The 18,666-nt window shown below is 47.9% G+C and overlaps 1 pseudogene; it reads right to left on the reverse strand.

Annotated features, from left to right (window-relative positions):
- Positions 1–1,430: 1,430 nt before the first annotated feature.
- Positions 1,431–1,996, reverse strand: LOC122475063 (annotated as a pseudogene).
- Positions 1,997–18,666: the final 16,670 nt, after the last annotated feature.

Genomic DNA, 18,666 nt, shown 5'->3' on the forward strand with positions numbered 1-18,666 from the left:
ATAAATAAATAAAAGGCCATTAGCCGGGCTATGGGAAAACAGGAACTCTTACCCTTTGCTTGTGGGAGTGTAATTTGGCGATGCTGATCAAATGACAGATGCATATCAGATGCACATCCCCTAGGACCCAGCAAGTCCACTTCTAGAAATTCCCCCAACAGATGTACCGCACACATGTAAAACGGCATGTGCAAAGTTACTCATTGTAGCATTATTGGAACAGCAAAAACTGGAAACGTTCCAGATGTCCATCAGTAGGAGACTAAGTGGCGGTATACCCTTCCAATGGAATATGTGGCCTCGAAAATGAATGACGATGCTTGTTTATGTGCAGTAATAGGAAGACTTCTAACATACATTGTTTAGCTAAAAAGTCAAGATGCAGAACAGAACACACAGTGTGCCACTAGCTATGTTAAGAAAAACATGTAACTAATGCTTGTTCGTCCATTATAAGGTTTCTGCAAAGATACTCAAGATTTCATGACTGCAGTTACCTGGTGGAGGGACTGGAAGGATTGGTAGGAGGTGAACTTTTCACTGGGCCTTTTTGTATTCTTTCAGTTTTGAACCATATCATTTATTAATTTTCAAAAAATGTTTTCTGACTCAGAAGTTCAGTTCCACTTTTAACAATTGCAGAAGAATGCCTTGATCTCCAAAGATGTTCATGCTCCTTGATGATAGCAGAGGCCGTGGCAGATGGTAAATAAGTAATGGGAGTGACTTAGAATGGAATCCTTTATAGCTATTACAAAGGGTGAGGATAAATACAGTGTGGCTTGGGAAAAGGATGGTTTTCAAAAATAGGACAGAGTCATTTGAAAAGTCATATGAAGAAAAAAATGTATATTGACTCAAACCTCACACCATACACAAAAATTCATCCCAGGTGTACTGCAAAACGAAACATGAAATGTAAGCAATGAAGCTTGTAGATGAAAACAAAATATCTTAATGACTTTGGGTTAGGTAAAAATTTTATTTGTTTACTTATTAGCAGTTTTTCACTTCATTATTGCTCAAAGTCCGTGGTCTACATCATTCTTGGTGTACATTCTATGAATTTTGACAAATGCATAATGACACATACCCACCATTATGGTATTATATTATAGTATATAGTTTCACTGCCCTAGAAATCCCCTGAGTTCATCCTATTCATATCCTTTCCCCTCACCCCTGGCAAGCACCAAACTTTTTACTGTCTCTACAGTTTAGGCTTTTCCAGAATGTCACGGAGTTGGAATCACACAGTATGTAGCCTTTTCAGAGTGGCTTCTTTCGCTCAGTAATATGCATTTAATTTTCCTTTATGTCTTTATGTCTTTTCATGGTTTGATAACTCAATTTTTATTTTGTTATTTCAAAATTATTTTAATTTAGAAATACAAAACATCTGGAGGAAAAAAAATGATAGAAAAACCCAAAACATACAGGCAAATTTTTACTCCATGAGCTTCTTAAATTCTCACTTGTTTACCAATCCCCAAGATGAAAAACTCTTCTTAAAAGATATTCAGCCACCAACAATGATGTTATTGATAGGAATATGCATTGATTTCACACAAAAAAGCCAATGAATCCTATTATAGCATATCTTATTGCTGTTGCCATGACAATCTTCTGGAATTCTTTCCTGTTGGGTGTAGTGCATCTTTTAACCAGTCAAACTGAGCCCTTCACAAACTGGCAACTTGGCTTTATGCACTCCATTACCTGATCCATGGTGCCTGCCTGCCAACACCTCAGTTGCCAAGGACATGTACACAAAAGTGGACGAGCTCATCTCTTTTTAGCACGTCAGTAATATCCCACCGTCGGGATAGACCAAGGTTTATTTATGCAATCACCTACTGAAGGAAACCTATGTTGCTTTCAGGTTCTGGCAATTATGGAATAAAGTTGCTATAAACATCCATCTGCAGGTGTGGTATAGACATGAGATTCCCAGTCCTTTGGGTAGACGCCAAAACAGGAGAACAGTTGCTGAATTGAATGGTAAGAGTATGTTTTTTTGTTTTGTTTTTTGTTTTTAAATTTTTTTTTAACGTTTATTTATTTTTGAGACAGAGACAGAGCATGAACGGGGGAGGGGCAGAGAGAGAGGGAGACACAGAACCGGAAACAGGCTCCAGGCTCTGAGCCATCAGCCCAGAGCCCGAGGCGGGGCTCGAACTCGCGGACCGCGAGATCGTGACCTGGCTGAAGTCGGACGCTTAACCGACTGCGCCACCCAGGCGGCCCTAATTTCTAGAGTTTCAAAAATGTTGTTTCTGACCATTTTTTTCCAGGTTTCCTGTGGCTCTTGTGTTGGAGAGAAGTTTTGGAGGGCCTGATGAGTAAGCACACTGGAAGCAGGAAGGCAAGTCTTTCCTCCTCCGAGCTCCAGCATGGTCCACTGGCAGAGATTCATACCTATCATGACAGGAGGGAAAGGAAAGGGCCAGATCAGCTGTCCACTGTCCGGAACGGGCAAGAAGGGTGAATTTGAAGCTGAGAAGCAACAAACTGACAAATCGGCAGAAGCTGCGTGGCTACAGAAGGGGACAAAGTAGCTTGATTTCAAAACAGTGAAGATGTGGTGAAAATCCCACACTCTTACCACTCAGAAAACAGTGCTATTGTTCTTTTACATTTATGAAATTTTGTACTAACTAGGAGTATGTATTTCATGCGTATGTATAACACATTATAGGAGATACAACAGTTAAACGGACGTTTTAAGCAATTAGGATACTATTTATAAGTGGATACAGTACATCATTTACATAATATTATTCATAGACTGCAACATGGTTTTCTTTTCTGGATGACAGAAATTTCACAGCTATTAATTGGTTTGCCTAGAGCACCATAGCTGGGTTTACAGGTTTTTTTTTTTTGTAATTTTACCATTCACTCACCTGCTACTATCTAAGGGGGATGGACAAGCAAAGGGAGGAACTTGTTATTTCCAGCGGAGGAACTGGAGAGAGTTCTATGAGGAAGGTGATAGAATTGACTTGCACTTGAAGGGGGGCTTTACATGCCATGGGATAATTTGAATAAAGATTAAAGAGCCCAGGTGTGGGGGTACAGGGTCTCAAGGTGGGCTGGGAGGTGAGGGGGTAATCAAGTGTGTGGGTAAGGAATGGAAGGAAACTGAGAAACTGGTGATAGAACCAGGTGTCTAAGACTGTGACCTCTTTGGAAGGAATGTAGACTTCTTCACCTTGTAGGGCAGGCAACATGGCCCCCACCTATCTGACGTTTTCAGCTGGGGCTGTTTAACATAAAGACAGGTTAGCAAGAGAAAAACATTATATAGTGCAAGCAGCGAACATCGCATAGAGAAACCTCAAAAAAGTAACTCAAAAGCAGTCTGGCTTAGCACTCCAGCTTCTGTACCGTCTTCAATGAACAATAATAAATTTGCAGAGAAATGATAAGACAAGGGAGGATTTTAGGCTCCAAAGGCAGCAAACTGTGGGAAGGTAGAAACATGGAAGGAAACTACTGACATAAGGTTTTCTGCAGATTCCTCTGGTGCCATCACTGGCCTGATAAGTCTGTCTCCAGTAAAGGAGAATTTATTTCCTGCTTTTAGGCAGTAAAGAGAGAGCTTTTTCTGGGTTCGCTGCTTCTCAATATGCTTCAGCTCAAAATAATTTTCATGTTAAGGCATCAACCTTAAATATAAAAGAGCCAGTTATTTCACTAACAAAATGAGCTTATTTGGGGATAACAGAGGACTTGTAATTTGAAACATGCATGCTATGGTGAACCACAGGCAAATCAGAAGAGACAAAGGGAAGGTAAGCTTTTATTAGGTGTTAGAAAGAAATTGGGAAAGGTTGTTTTCAACAAAAGTTTACTGGGAAAGAATAGGAGTTCAAGGTTGTGGCAGTATCTCATTGACTGCAAACATTGTTTGCATTGTTGTTGGGGCAGGGAGAAATCTATCTTTCTTTCTTTGTTTCTCTTCCTTCTTTCCTTCCTCTTTCTTTCTTTCCTCTTTCTTTCTTTCTTTGAGAAGATGAGACACATTGGACCAGACGGATCTAATGGATATATTAAGAACATTCCATCCTAAAACAGTGGAACACACTTTCATTTCAAGTGCACATGGAACGTTCTTCAGAATAGATCCCATGTTAGGTCACAAATCAAGTCTCAACAAATTCAGAAAGACCGAAGCCATACCATGCATCTTTTCTGACCACAATGCTATGAAACTAGAAATCTACCACAAGAAAACAGGAAAGAGGACAAATATGTGGAGGTTAAATAACATGTAACTAAACAATGAATGGGTCAACAGAGAAATCAAGAGGGAATAAAAAAATACATGAAGACAAATGAAATTGAGAACATAATGGTCCAAAATCTTTGGGATGCAGCAAAACCTGTTCTAAGAAGGAAGTATACTGCAATCCAGGCCTACCTCAAAAAGCAAGAAAAATCTCAAATAAGCAACCTACCTTACACCTAAAGGAGCTAGAAAAATAACAACAAACAAAACTCAAAGCCAGCAGAAGGAAGGAAATAATAAAGGTTAGAGTAGAAATAAATGATACAGAAACTAAGAACACAGTAGATTAGATCAATAAAACCAAAAGCTGGTTCTTGAAAAGATCAACAAAATTGATAAACCTTTAGCCAGACTCATAAAAAAGAGGCGCGGCAGGGGTAATGAGGACTCAAATAAACAAAATAAAAAATGAAAGAGGAGAAATAACAACCAACACCACAGAAATACAATTATAAGAGAATGTTAGGAGAAACTACATGCCAACAAATTGGGCAACCTAGAAGAAATGGATAAATTCCTACAAATATCACCTACCAAAATGGGAGCAGGAAGAAATAGAAAATTTGAGCAGACTGATTACCACCAATGAAATTGAATCAGTAATCAAAAAATTCCCAACAAACAAATTTCAGGACCAGATGGCTTCACAGGTATATTCTACCAAACATTTAAAGAAGCGTTAATTCTCATCCTTCTCAAACTATTCCAAAAATAGAACAGGAAGGAAAGCTTCCAAATTCATTCTTAGAGGTCAGCATTACCCTGATACCAAAACCAGATAAAGACACCACTAAACAAACAAAGAACAACAACAACAACAACAAAAACCCCAGAACTACAGGCCAATATTTCTGATGAACATAGATGCAAAAATCCTCAACAAAATATGAGCAAACTGAACCCAACAGTACATTAAAAACATCATTCACTAGGTGGCTTAGTTGGTTAAGTATCTGACTCTTGATTTCAGCTCAGGTCTTGATCTCAGGGCCAAGCCTCATGTTGGGCTTCATGCTGGGAATGGAGCCTACTTTAAAAAAGAAAAAAAAAAAAACTTTGGGGATGCCTGGCTGGCTCAGTGGATGAAGCATATGACTCTTGATCTCAGTGTTGTAAGTTAGAGCCCCATATTGGGTGTAGAGATTACTTAAAATCAATCAATCAGTCCATCAATCATTCACTACAATGAAGTGGAATTTATTCCTGGGTTGCAAGGGTAGTTCAATATTCACAAATCAATGTGATACATTGCATCAATAAGAGAAGGATAAAAATCATATAATCATTTCAATAGATGCATAAAAAACATCTGGCAAAGTACAACATCCATTCATGATAAAAATCCTCAATAAAGTAGGCTTAGAGAGAACATACTTCAACATAATAAATGCCCTATATAAAAAACCCAGACCTAACATCATCCTCAATGGAGAAAAACTGAAAACTTTCCCTCTATGTCAGGAACAAGACAAAGATGTCCACTCTTGCCACTTTTATTCAACGTAGTACTGGAAGCCCTAGCCACAGCAATCAGACAAGAAAAAGAAATAAAAGGAATCCAAATTGGTAAGGAGGTAAAACTTTCACTGTTGGCAGATAACACACACACACACACACACACACACACACACACACACACACATACACACACACACACACACACACGTATATATACAGAGAAAGAGAGAGAAAAGAGTCCATGAAAAAACTGTTAGAACTGATAAATGAATTCAACAAAGTCACAGGATACAAAATCAATATACAGAATTCTGTTACATTTCTGTACACTAATGATGAAGTAGCAGAAAGAGAAATTCCAATTACGATTACAGCAAAAATAATAAAATACCTGGGAATAAACTTAACCAGAGAGGTGAGAGACCTGTACTCATAATAGGTGCGGGAATTAAGGAGTGCATTTGTTGTAATGACCACTGGCTGACATATGGAAGTGTTGAATCACTGTATTTTACACCTGAAGCTAACATAACACTGTATGTTAACTATACTGGAATAAAATAAAACTTAATAATAAGAAAAAGATTAAATGAGACAGTGCATGCGTAACTTTTAGCACAGTATCTGGCACTTAGTAAGAAAGCCACAGTAAAAACAAAACCTATAACATCCTGTAGAGAAAATTAACAATAAATAATAAAAAAAAGAAGTGATAGACCCATTGACCACACCAATCTGATGGAGAGTGAGTCAGGATTCATCCAGTGACTACTGTTGGCTTTGAGCCTCTGCTGTAATAACAATGACACAGGGGTGGGCTTGGCACCAGGGCATAATTTGGCTCTCCCTTGTCACCAGTAGCCTCAGTTATGGCATTGGGATCATCTGTGGTGGGAGCCTTTAATTCTGGTGGACTTAGTGGTATGGCCTCTGAGGCAGTCCCTCGTGGGTAGGGGTCAGGGTCACTGGCATCTTTCAGGAATTTGGTCCTCAGGCTCTGGGGGTCTTTTAATAAAAGATTATGAATTTGGGGGTCCTTGGAAATACTGGCTGACATAGCACAGAACCAGAATGAGGTACTCTCAACAACCAGTTGGCCCTTCTGTCTCCCTCCTGCTGTACAAAATCTTTTAAAATATTTTGAGTTTCAAGACACATGAAGTTTCAAGTTTGAGTTTCTAATTCTCTATTATCCCTCATTAATTTGACCTTAGGCGTTGTCACTGGAAAGATCTGCAGTGGACCTCTCCAGTGCCGGGTCTTGTATGTGGCTGCTCCCTTCCCCAGGGAGTCAGCCCCCACTAGTGCAGTGCGGGTGTGGCCTCTAGACCTGCGAGAGCAAGAACAAGTGCATGAGGGGTCAGCACACACTGAGCAGTGCCTGGGCTGCTTCCTTGGGTGGTTTGCATTCGGTGAGGAGGTTGCGAAGCTCCTTGGGCATTTTAGCACCAGGTGCTATTTAGGGCCATTAGCTCTTATGCCACCTTGCCCCAGGAGTGGGACTCACCATATCTCACAGGATCAGGGGACAAGGCAGGACAGCAGGAAGATGTGTAGTGACTGAGGGACCACAGACTATGGCCACACTTGCCTTTGCAGGAGCTATGACTTCCAAAGTGAGGATGGGCTTGGAGTCCTGGTACTGCTCATCAGCACAGCCATCACAGAAGGGGAGCCTCCCTGTCCTAAGGGCATGCTTGCCACCCTTGTCTGGTAGCCCACACTCGGGGAGGGTTGACACTCAGTCCATTAACTAACGCAATGGACCTTGCAAAAATCTTGGCCAATTCACCTCACAGCCGTCAGCCAGGTCCCATCTTAGAATAGAACACCTTGGGAGGACTTAACTCCCACAGGTGTTCATAGGTGAAGACATGTCCATGACACCTCAACCAGCTCCAACAAGCAGTGTTCCAAAATTTGGGGGGATCTCTGCCTGCCTTCCTCTGAGCTTGCAATTTGGGATGAGAAGAGTGGGGGCACACTGCACAGTCAGCACTCTGCAAAGGCAGCACGCTGCATAGATAGTACTCTGCACAGGCAGCACTCTGCACAGGCAAGGAGTACTCTGTATAGGCAGCACACTGCACAGACAGTAAGTACTCTGCACAGCCAGCACACTGCACAGTGAGTACTCTGCCCAAGTAGCACTCTGCACAGGCAGCAAGTACTCTGCACAGCCAGCACTGTGCAAAGGCAGCACACTGCATAGGAAGTAAGTACTCTGCACAGGCAGTTAGTACTCTGCACAGCCAGCACTCCGCAAAGGCAGCATACTGCACAGGAAGTAAGTACTCTGCACAGGCAGTAACTGCTCTGCACAGGCAGCACACTGCACAGACAGTAAGTACTCTGCACAGGTAGCACTTTACACAGGCAGTAAGTACTTTCCACTGGCAGCACTCTGCACAGGCAGCAAGTACTCTGCACAGCCAGCACTGTGCAAAGGCAGCACACTGCATAGGAAGGAAGTACTCTCCACAGCCAGCACTCAGCACAGGCAGTAAGTACTCTGCACAGGCAATAACTACTCTGCACAGCCAGCACTATGCAAAGGCAGCACACTGCGCAGATAGTAAGTACTCTGCACAGGTAGCACTCTGCATAGGAAGTAAGTACTCTGCACAGGTAGTACTCTGCACAGGCAATAAGTACTCTGCATAGGCAATACTGTACAGCCCACAGTAGCATCTGAAAGCCAGAGGGTGGCGGACCCCTCTCAGATAGATTATCTCCTGGGAGAGGCTGTTGGTAAGCATTTGCAGCTAAAAGGCATTCCCCACCCCCCAGGTCACTTGCCAGCAGATGAATCCATCCCATTCAGGAAGACAATTGCCGTGACTAAGTTAAATTAGCATTTGTAAAGAGGAGCCCCAGGTGCCACGTGGTGAGTTCTGGTTTAACAATAACAATAAAAAGCACCACCGAGGAAATTGAAATAGAGAAGTTTATTATTCACAGTTCCTGGAGGAAGTACTCGTCTCTTGGGGTCACACTGGGAGGTCAAGGTACCATCTCCAGGGGTCACATGGGGAGGTCAACGCAAAGTGCAGGCAGAGAGGCAGGACCTGGGGCTCATGCCTTTATTAGGGTCTATGGGTGCAGTGCTTTGGGTCCCCCTCTTCTAAGGGCAGATTAGTCACCTCAAAAACAATGGGGTTTTGGTAACCTTTTGGGGTCTTATCTAAGGGACACACACGAAGAGGACCCCGAGAGGTAACAGTTTGGGGGGGTGGGGGACACTTGTTCTAAAGGGCTATTGAGGAGTCATATCCGAAGCTTACGTTTGCTTGTGACTCTGAGGGCTACCTAGGGCACGTGTTCCAGGGAGGGGTGTCAGTTCAAGGCCCCCCAGGCCACCTGGCCACACAGAATGGGTGCCGAGGCAGCAACACCGTAGAGCGCCTGACCTGAACTCTTGACATTCATAGTTCGCGGTGAGCATGATGTCATCAAGGCCCATCTCTGTTGCAGCATACGGTCAAAATTTCCTCACTTTGCAGGCTGAATAATATTGCATTGGATTCCTGTACCGCCACAGATACCAACATATATTTTGTTTATCCGTTCGCCATCTGGACTTTTGGCGGCTTCCATCTCCCAGCTCTCGTGAACATGGGTGTGCACACATCTCGTCGAGTTCCTAGTTTTAATTCTTTTGAGTATATACCAAGAAATGGAATTATCGCTGGATCACATAGCAATCCTACGTTTAATTTTTTGAGAAACTACCACCCCATGTCTTCCTGGCCCTGTGGGGTTTTGTCCAGGTTCTAAGGGGTTCCTAGCCCTGTAGTAGGGGGTTCCCAGACCCTGCCGGGTAACTTGGGTGGCTTTGGTCCAGCGTTTTGCAGACTGTCTGGGCCAGGCCTCTCTAGGAATACCACCGCCTCCCACCAGCATGACCCCGCTGCTCTCTTTGGTGGGAGTCTGGGAACCAGGTCTCGAGGGTTTGTTCCCTAATCTCCAGTTCCCAACCCTACATTTTGTAAAGTAAGGAGGCTGTTTTAAGACCCACTTCTAGGGTTATTACTGATTTGCCAAGCAACCTTGGGAAGGAAAATAAAAAATAAGGTAACAATTCCATTAAGACTGAAAGAAACTAGAGTATGTCACCCCACCACATGCCTTGGTGAAAATAAAGGACACCTCATTTAGAATGGAGCCAGGAGGCCCTGAAGGGGGCGCTCTCACACAGGAACCTCTCCCTGCACTTGCACAATCGCCAGGTGGAAGAGAATTATCTTCAGGAGGGAGGGAGGACATCTTTCACACAGGAATTTCATTTACTGCTTTATTTTTTAAATTTATTTTGTAAATTCTGGTATAATTAACGCACAGTGCTACATTAGTTTCAGGTGTACAATATAGCGAGTCAACAATTTTATACATTTCTCCGTGATTATCACGATAAGTGTGCTCTGAATCCGCCCACCTACTTCACCCCCCAACAGACACCCCCTCTGGTAACCGTCAGTTTGTTCTCTATAGTTAAGAGTCTGGTTTTTTGGTTTGTCCCTTTTTTCCTTAGTTCATTTGTTTTGTTTCTTAAATGCCACACGTGGATGAAATCATATGGTATTTGTCTTTCTCTGACATATTTCACTTAGCATAATCTCTAGCTCCACCCAGATTGTTGCAAATGGCAAGATTTCGTTCTTTATTGTGGATGAGTAATGTTCCATTATACACGTACCACTTCTGTTTTTTATTTTTAAAAACTTATTTATCTAAATTCAAGTTAGTTAGCATACAGTTAGGTCTGAAAGGAGTCTCCTGGAGGCAGCATATAGATGGGTCTTGTTTTTTCATCCTCTCCATCATCCTATGTCTTTTCACTGGAGTGTTTAGTCTACGTACATTCAACGTAGTTGAACTATTGATAGTTATGTATTTACTGCCATGTTGTCGTTTGTTTTGTGGTTGTTTCTGAAGTTTCCCTCTGCTCTTGTCTTCTGTTTCTCAAATAGTTTGCTGGTTTTCTTTAGCGGTATACTTGGATTCCTTTCTCTTTATTCTTTGCACATCTGGCAGTTGTTTCTGATTTTTGGTTACCATTTGATTTGTATATGACATCTGCATATAGCAGTCTATATTAAGTTGACGATCATTTAAATGTGAACCCATTATTTACTCCTCCCCTCCCTGTTTTTGGTATATGGTGTCATATTTTACATCCTTTTATTTTGTGAATCCCCTGACTGATTTTTACAGATATAGTGAGGTCCAGCAAAATGTATAGGGCAGGTCTTGGTGGGGTCTGCTCTGGTCTTCTGGGGAGGGGCCCACAATGCTGGGACTCAGGCAAGTGTGACTGGGAAGGGCAGATCCACCCAAGAGCAGGTGGGGGTGGCTGGGGGACAGGGCTTAGTGTAAACAAGTTATGGAGTGAGTGTTGGTACCAGCTCCTGAAGGTAGCCCTGTGTTTATGCCAAGGGGCAGGGGAGGGAAATGATGCCTGCCAGCTCCCTTCTCCCTTGGGGGCCGGGTCGCCCTGTGATCCTGGCTTCTCTGGGCTACACTCTAGGATGAGCAAGTCACTCTCCCTCCCAGCTGCCCCCAGCGTTTTTTTTCAAACGGTTAGTTCTATGCTGTATCTTTATGGGCCATTTGTCATACTGTCTCTTTAAGGGCGGGGACTCCACTTCCTAATGCCCTCCGGGCTTTCCCAGAGCTGAGCCCACTGATTTTTAAAACTCCAAGATTTAAGTCCTGCTGTTTGTAAGAACCCATGAGATTCCGGCCCCTGTTGCTTTCGAAGCCAAATATTATGGGGATTTTTCCTCCTGGGTCACGGGCTTTTGTGTGAAAGTCTGTTCTTTGCCCTTCTCCACACCACCAGCTCTCTCCTCACCGAGGACGGCCATAGTCCATTTTGCTCCCAAACTGTGTCTCTGCCCTTCCTACCTTCTTTGATGTGATCTCTTCACAACCTTTCCGTGTGGGGTTCGTTATGCTGGGCTTCAGGTCGATTTCTGGGTTATTACGCTGGCATGAGTTGTCTAGTTGTACCCATGGAAGGAAGCAAGGTTGTCTAGTTGTACCTATGGAAGGAAGCAAGGTTAAGGTCCTCCTGCATCTTCCCAGCCCTCCATCACCCCTTTGAAGGTAGCATTCTGGATGACCCAGATTTCGTCTCCAATCCCGAAGACGTAGCAGTCAACCCCACCTCCAGAGAATTCTTCTTACAGGGAGCATCCCCCCCTAAATTATTACAGGGCAGCACTCCTGCACTTCTGGGGTAACTCCCATAATGTTGGGGAGCCCTAGAGAAATAGACACAGAGGCCTGCCATGAGGGAGACACTCACTCAGTCTCAGCTTTTGCAGTATTCTAATGGCCCACAACCTGAAGGCCAGCCGCTGGATGCCAGGTCCCCCATCCCACCTCCCAGAGCGTCCTTTCCACCTCCAGGTCCTGAGCTACATACCACCCCCATCGGAGGCAATGCCCAGGATGGCTCTGAGGAGCAAGGCGCTGCATGCCACGGCTCTGCCAGCTGGGCGTCCCCAGTGAGCTCGTATCTCTGCAGCCCTGGTACAGGCTTCTCTTGACAGGTGATCACAACACAGCCCAGTGTCAATGGCCCAGGGGACTGCAGAGGGCCCTGGGGCCTACTCTTTCCCCTCCCCCAAATCTTCCCCAACCTGGGAGCTCGGGAGCCCTGAGAGCCTTACCCTAAGGACTCAGCAGCTACGAGAAGCTTGTCCTTTCCAGGGACAGCCCCCATTTATGACTCTGGTGGTCCACTGGGACAAAGGTAATAACCACATTCCTGGCTCTTTTAGTCACAGGAGCCTGAGTCACGGTAATTCCAGTGGGTAATTCCCCAAGGGAGCCTCCTACACCCTACTAGAGGGAGCACAAGTCAAGCTGGACGTGTCTGTGGCACCATATTTCCAAATTAGCTGCTAGTGTTATTGGCCCCCTGGCTCCCTCTTCCTGTTACAGGTATGGATGCCCTGGCTCACCAACACATTGTTGGGAAATGTCACCAAAGAGAATTGACTGCCGGTTGACCTGTGAGCTGGACCCGGGCCCTTGGAGGCTCCTCACCCCCTCCCACCCTTGGAATGTGGGTTCCATTTGGCTTTCCCGATCCTAGAGGCTGCTCCAAGGATGTGGACTTCAGATAGTGATGTGGTGTGGAGAATACCTGCACCGTGCTTGTGACTAAACCCCCTGAGGGCCTCTTTGTAAACGCTTAAGACTTAGGGGGCAGGTGCAGGAATCCATTCATCTTGCTGCTCAAGACAAGCCTTGTATATAAGTTTCCTTTGCTTAGCAAAGCTACCACCTACCAACTGGGAGTCAGCTGCCTCTTTCTTTGGTGTCTCCTGCCCTCTGTGTAAAGGGCCAAGTTCAGGTTTCACCAGGGAAGCTCCAAGAAGGCAGTGATTCAACACACATCTACTGGAATAAGCCTAAATTCCTGGCATTTCTCATGAGAACCTGCTCAACTGCTTCTCTAGCACAAATATTGGCGGAAGCAAGGTGCGGAGGGATGATGCCCCTTGACCCTGGGGTCATTAGCCCGCCACCTCATCCTGTAATAGCCCCGTCTGGCCAGTGTCAAACTGGCCACCAAGGAGTGGAGACTAACAATTGACTCTGGCAACTTAAATGCACAGTTTCCTGCCACTAAGTCTCCCATTTCCAGTAAGACAGAGATGATCGATGACATCAAAAAAACTCAGGGCCCCTACTTTGCAGTCTGAGATCTAGACAGCGTGTTTTACTCTATTCCCATCAGTAAAGACTCACAACATCGATTTGCTTTCACTTTCAGACACCCAGGGCACCTACTCGGCTGTGGACGGGTTCCCTGCACAGCCCTGCGTCTCCTATAACCTATGCAGACAGGCTCTAAATCTACTCAGACTAACCCGCTGTGGCCTTTAGCATCATATGGAGGACATTCTGCTACAGTGGTCCTGAGATGCTGTCCGGGAAGACTCACGCCAGGCAGCACGACATTTACAGCAGGGGATGAACCACCACTCCGAATACGATCCAGGACCAGCCGCTCTGTCAAGTTTCTCGGCACACTACGGTCAGCTGAGGGCCATGAGACTCCTCTTGTTGTGAACCTCCACCCCTCACAGCCGGTTCTCCCATGACACTGCGGCAGGTGAGCACGTGGCAGGTCTCTCCACCTTTTGGAGGCAAAACGTCCCCACTCTCCATTCCGCTTGGCCCTACTCGTGCCGTTACTTGCCAATTGGCTGCCTTCCTTGGGGAGAACCTCAGAAAACTGCCTTACAGCTTGCCCTGCCCTTGGTCCCTCTGGGCTCAGACTTCCAAGTTCAATCGCTGGCTGCCCCTGATTATGCCTCAAGGCATCCCCAGGATGAGCACGGCTTTACTTGAGCGCAGGGTTCTGGGCCAAACCTGCCCCAGACGGCAGCCTGGTACATGCCACCCAAGTGCCAACGTTTGGCAGCCTACCGGGCCCTATTACAGACAGAGGCATTACTGGTTCCCAGCCCGAGCAAGAGGCACACAGTCCCCATCCTGCCTTGGCTCAGCACAGCCACCGAGGCCTCACTGTCGAACTGGAGTTTTTTGTTTTCAGATTACAGGAAGGTGTGGCTTCCCCCACACTCGGCCCCCTCACCACTGACGTAGAGGCACAGATGGCCGCACCCCCACTGCCGGCCCTCTAGCGGTTTGGGGGGCCCTTGGCATCAAGGGTACAGCATGGAAAAGGAGCCAGTTCTTCGCCAATGGCAGGGCTGCCGCTGTATGGAGCACAGCGCCCCAGAAAGCCAGGGCATGTCCCACAGCCTGTCCCTGATTGGGGTGGGCAGTCCTGGCAGAACAGTGACAGTATGCCCGGCTCTACAATAGGTCAGAAGAATGACACTCCTGAGGGGGCACCTGGGTGGCTCAGTCAGTTGACCATCCAACTCTTGAGCTCAGCTCGGGTCTTGATCTCAGGGTCCTGAGTTTGCGTCCCACATTGGGTTCTGTGCGGTGCATGAAGCTTACTTAAACAACAAACAAACAAACAAACAAATAACAAATAAAGAAAAGAAGAGAAAAGAAAAAAAAAGAGACTCCCAAGACACACAGTGTTGACTCCTGGGTGGTATGCAATGGGTTAGCAGCCTGGTCTAGACCGTGGCCTCCCTGGGGCATCTCCATCTGGAAAAAGATCGCCAGCTCATGCATGCTGACTGTGGTCATGCATCTCTGCACACACACACCAACACATACCAGAAGCACCTTGTAGTAACGTTGCGGACTCCAGCTCCGAATGACATGCCTGTTCCAACGTGCCACTCGAGCCACCTCCACACGTACCAGACACAGCCCGACACGACGAGTCCTCCAGACACAGCTGACCCACTAGCAGGTACCCTAGCGGAGTTGGCCCCTTACGCCGGGTCCCAGGGCACGGCAGCCCCTCACCGCGGCTCCAGGCAAAGTGGTGGCACAGGATTGTCTCTTGCTGGCACATAACTGGCTCCCAGGAGAGGACCCGTGCCCCAGGGGAACAGACCCTATTCTTGAGCAGCCCCCACTAGAGACAGCAGGCACCCCACCACTATCTGGGTCACCTTCACTTTACTCCTGCTGGCCGTTCCTCTAGAAATGCTGCCGCCAACCTGTAACCACCTTCTTAAGCAGGTCTGGGCTCGTCTCCCTTGGCACACACACCAGACATCATGGATTGAGATCAAGGTGCCCGTTTCACTTACCAGGCTGTCCTGTCGTGAGTTCTAGAACGTGGCACCTTGTGGAATTTCCACCTTGCTCACCGGTCCCAAGCAGCCTGGTTTACAGAGAGGCAAAACGTTCTACTCAAAGACGTGCTTCTCAAGCTTTTAAACCAAAGGGGTCCCTCCGGTGGACAGAGAGTTTGCCCTAAGCTCTGGTCTTGCTCAAGTCCCAGCTCTCAGGGCTCCAAAACCCTCGCACCAGCTACCTGTCTCCTGCGATATCTCCTTGTGAGTGTTCCAGGGATCTTCATCCCGCCATAGCACAGAGGGCGTCATTCACATCTGTCACCGGGGGAGGCTCCCCTCGCCATTGAGATCTTTTGAGTTTTTTATTTCTATTTTCATTTTTTGAACTGGTGACCCAATTGAGGGCTGATTGTGTAATATGACCCTCTTATAATAGAAAGCCAAGGGGACAACCCCACCAGATTCTTAGAGGTCATACAGATTTCAGTGGTCCCGGTTACGGTGGCCCAGTACCAGCTGCAAAACTAAGGCTGATGATGCTGCCTCACATTTGTGTTATAATAGCTGATCAATTTAAACAAATTCATCAGGGGTGCCTGCGTGGCTCAGTCCGTTAAGCGTCTGGCTTCGGCTCAGGTTACGATCTCATGGTCTGTGAGTTCAAGCCCTGTGCTGGGCTCTGTGCTGACAGCTCAGAGCCTGGAGCCTGCTTCGGATCCTGTGTCTCCCTCTCTGCCCCTCTACTGATTGTGCTCTGTCTCTCTCTCCCTCTCTAGTGGGACTGTGTGGATCTCAGAGACAGGAAAAGAGGTCTTCTGCTTAGTGATGCCATTGGGAAGTGAAATCCACAAAGGAATCCTGGAATATAGTGGCTGTTATCGGCAGACGTGGGCCAAGCCTCCACCCTGCCCTAGGTGGAGGGGTGAATGACCTCAGGCTGTAGGTGGAGGGATGAATGACCTCGGGCTCTGAGGCAGCCACACTGCACCTGGGGCCAATATCCAGACCGAGTCCCCAAGAGGCCCTGCAAGCCTGTACATGCTCTCCTGGGTTGTGGCTCCTGCTCTCCCCTGCACAGCCCGGATGGTAGGGTGGCAGGTGGGCCTCGGAGGGTAACGCGTCCCGGACTATGGGCTGGAACAGAATCAGTGCCAGTGCTGTAGGTCCTGTCAGAAGGGCTTCAGCCAGTGGGCCGCCAGCCGTGGGTTCTGACCCTGAGCTCACCTCCCTCTCATTAACTGGGGCCGTGGAAACGGGTTGCTCCTCCTTATCCCCTGCCTCCGGTTATGCCCCCGGCAGAGGGCCCTCCCGGTGTAACCAAGTCAGCCCGTCTGGCTGGCAGGGGTGTGCTCTGACGATATGCCACAGTTTAATGGGGAAGTCTCCGGACTGTGAAGCCGCCATCCACAAACGTGGTGACAACTAGCCCATCAGTGTGTCCGGAATCTGTAAGCACCGTGGATAGAGTCTCCACGAGACTCGGACGCGGACAAGGCGCACCCGCCACGAGCAGGTGGAACTGCCTACAATCCGCTCGCCGAGCCACAGAGCCCACACTGCAGCGCCACCCTGAGCCCGGGCCCTCGCAGATGGACTCGGGACTTAACACCAGCCCGCTCCTGCCCCTCATGGGTCTCCTCCTGGGTGGGTCGCCCTCCGCCTGGCTGGCCCCCACCACCCCAAGTACGCCAGTGCCTCGGACAACGTCACCCCAGCCCGAGAGCATGATGGGGACGGTGCGCGGTGACCTCTTGGACACTGGGACTTTCCCCTCCCAGGTGTTCTCTGCACATGGGGTGGGGGGGAGGGCCAGTGCCCGTGGCACAGTAACCTGGAGGCCAAGTTGCACACATGCCTCCCCCTGACCGACCCTGACAACCGTGCAGAATGTTATTTTTCTGGAATAGCTGGGCTTCAGATCCTGCCTCTGGCAGAGGCTCGCAAACTGGGAGGAAGTCCCCTGCCCACTGGCTGGCACCCTGGGCAGCATTTCACCTTTGTGGTGGACCGTAAACCATGGCAGCCACTCTGAGGGCACCTCCCGCATCACCCCGGCGTGACGGCCTGGGCCTCGTGAGGCAGGGGCCTCCTGCTGCCGCGTTCACTGCTCGGTGCACTGGGACACAGCTCCTGCTTTGCGCGCGACACGCCCGCGACAGGCCTTGCTCCCTGCTTCCCGCTACCACCGCCAGCACCCCAGGCACTGTCCGAAGGCTTCCAGCTCCACTCCAGCACAAAGGCCGGACCTCCCCCTGGGTACTCACTGTCCCCCGATGGCCACGCCTCACTCAGACTCTAGAGTGGACCTGACTCGAGGCCCAGGAGCAAGTCCAGCAGACCGTGCCCGCCCACAAGCCATCTGCAGGGATGGCCCCTGTTCCTGCAACTCTGTTACCTTGACTGTTCCAGCGCCCTTCGCCCTCTGGGCATCTCCCCCAAACATGTCCTGCTGGCTGACCAAAAGCCATTCTTATTCCCATCCTGTAAGGGACTGGCCAGCTCCACTGGCCCTGCAGGAACGGAGAACATCCTAGAGCAATTCCCAGCCGCTCTAATCAACCACACGCAGAGAGCACCAAGCTCCGAGTCTGAATCAGCAACAGCACCACCGGCTGGGCAAATGGTGATGGGGTCCACCTGGGCAGGTTCCCGGGGGCCGAGGGCACGGGGCCTCTTACAGGGACAGTGATAGGGTCCACCTGGACAGGTTCCCGGGGGCCTCGGGTGCGGGGCCTCGGGCACCCCTTGCTTTGCTCAGAACAACTCACGACAGTACAGGCCAACCTGAAGGAGAGGCCTCCAGATATCAGGTCAGGTAGAATATAACTGAAATATCCAACAACCTCCGTCTCCCCGAGGTCCCTGATTTGTCGCAGGGCTCCTGCCATGCACCTGGGGGCAATGGCTGAGAACAGGACCGCAAACCGCAGCGAGCCTATGCACTCCAGGCTTCGTCGTGACGGCCTCGATTCAGCGTACGTTCTGGGGGCTGCAGAAAGCAGGACCTATGTCCTTTAACAGATCTGGTCCTTGCGGCACCTGGGCAGCTCAGTCCGTTGAGTGTCCGACTTCGGCTCAGGTCATGATCTCACAGTCCGTGAATTCGAGCCCAGTGTTGGGCTCTGTGCTGATCACACAGAGCCTGCTTCGGATCCTCTGTGTCCCCTCTCTCTGCCCCTCCCCCACTCTCTCAAAAATCAATAAACATTTAACAAACAAACA

Source organism: Prionailurus bengalensis, chromosome D4 (assembly GCF_016509475.1).
Source record: "Prionailurus bengalensis isolate Pbe53 chromosome D4, Fcat_Pben_1.1_paternal_pri, whole genome shotgun sequence".
NCBI classification, from domain to species: Eukaryota; Metazoa; Chordata; class Mammalia; order Carnivora; family Felidae; genus Prionailurus; species Prionailurus bengalensis.